General features: G+C 35.2%; 1 long non-coding RNA gene across 1 annotated transcript in view; it reads left to right on the top strand.

Annotated features, from left to right (window-relative positions):
• The first annotated feature begins 19 nt into the window (after positions 1-19).
• Positions 20-1,765, top strand: part of LOC106881527 (uncharacterized) — a 7,457-nt gene continuing 5,711 nt past the window's right edge. The window contains exons 1-2 of the long non-coding RNA XR_001410869.2: positions 20-604; positions 1,153-1,291. This is a non-coding gene — a long non-coding RNA (uncharacterized LOC106881527). The remainder of the gene's footprint in view (positions 605-1,152; positions 1,292-1,765) is intronic.

Genomic DNA, 1,765 nt, shown 5'->3' on the forward strand with positions numbered 1-1,765 from the left:
TGAGAAGAGATAGATAGATAGATAGATAGATAGATAGATAGATAGATAGATAGATAGATAGATAGATAGATAGATAGATTATATGTACATATATGTGTCTACGTGTGATCACTCTCGAGTACTACTGATAACATGTAGTCCAGTACAACTAATTAGGTTCCCCACCAAGTTTACTACTTAAGGAGGGTTGGTAAAAACCTTGCGGTAGAAAAAAAAACAATACCCGAGAAAAGGGCGAGTGCGTCTGACGTATCATCAATGATTATTTAGCATTTGCACCGAGATATTGAAATAAATATTCATTGTGGTGAACGAGTTCACCGCAAAACAAGCCGGGGGTGATGAACCTCTAGTTCTTGCTAGAACATCTGTTATAAAGAAGGTTATTCTGATCGTCTCAGCCGATGATAAGCTATCAGGAGGAAAGCTGTTTTATCTGGAAAATGAATGAAATTCTGCGCGTGCTTCATTTGCCATAATCAGTTTCATGCACAGAAACTTGTTGGAAAACACCTTATGGATCATTCAAAAAGTCCTGTGGTGATGAGGAGTTGTGGAACGTACAAGCAAGACCAGCTGGAAGTATCTTATTGCAAACCTGCAGGTAGGTGGTTTGGGATATTGATAGATTCTTGTCACGTTAATGTGTGCTAAACAAAGCTTATCTAATTCTAGGACTGACCAGCAATTTCGCAACTGGTGGTTGTCCTCACTTGGCAAGCTTCCGTGTTAATATCTAAGAAAGGAATTGACAACTTCCCAAGAAGTTGTGGTACACGGACACGAGTTGACTACCACCATTTCTGTGTGTGTACGTCCATGTATGTATGTGTGTGTGTGCGTGTGTGCGTGTGCGTGCGTGCGTATGTATGTATACATGCATAAATACATACATTGGTATATATGAAATTATATTCTGTCTTTAAAAATGGCTGACAGATATGCAACGCATTTGATTAAATCCTATCCAATTCTACTTGATATATGCTACCGCTGATTTTAAAAGTCGCGAGATTTTAAAAGTCGCGAGATTTTAAAAGTAAAGACAATATTTTCTTTGTATGTATTATATTTATTTTAATGTTATTTGTTCACCGTTTATTCCTCTTGAAATGTTGATTTACTAACACATAGATTTTAAAAGTTTTGTAGGATTAAAAACAAATAATTCATTATCGACAGAAACGCAACGTTTTTCAACAGACATTGAAACAACTACCGTACTTAATGACGTCAAGGACGAATGGCGGGTATATTAAAGCACGTCGCAATTTCAGCAGTATATATTCAGGTAAAAAAAACGTTTTTAGTGCATTAAAGCTTATGAGACACCCAGCGCTGGATTAACCATGAAGTAAAATGAGCACGTGCTTATGGTATCAAGGAAGCGGAGATATTACAGAAATGGTAAATGGTTTACGACAAAAAAAGAAATTACTTTAAACTTGCTAAAATAATATTCTAAGTAGTTTATATGATTGGAAATATAATTTCGAAGTGTCCATGGTGTCATGAGGATCTGATCAAAGACTTTGCAATAAAAAAAAGTAGGAGAAAGCTTTTTAAATATAAATAAAATGGAAGTTTGGCTGTTTGTTTCTCTGGAGACTGTCAGAATGATGTAGGCACCTCTGATGAGAACCCAATAAGGTTCGGAAATTGATTAAGGTTGTTCATAATATTTTTTTCAGTCTGCAGAGAAATGGCTAAAATTTGCCCTGTTTATAATTATACCATATGATACATATATATATATATATATATA

Source organism: Octopus bimaculoides, chromosome 4 (genome assembly GCF_001194135.2).
Source record: "Octopus bimaculoides isolate UCB-OBI-ISO-001 chromosome 4, ASM119413v2, whole genome shotgun sequence".
Taxonomy (NCBI): domain Eukaryota; kingdom Metazoa; phylum Mollusca; class Cephalopoda; order Octopoda; family Octopodidae; genus Octopus; species Octopus bimaculoides.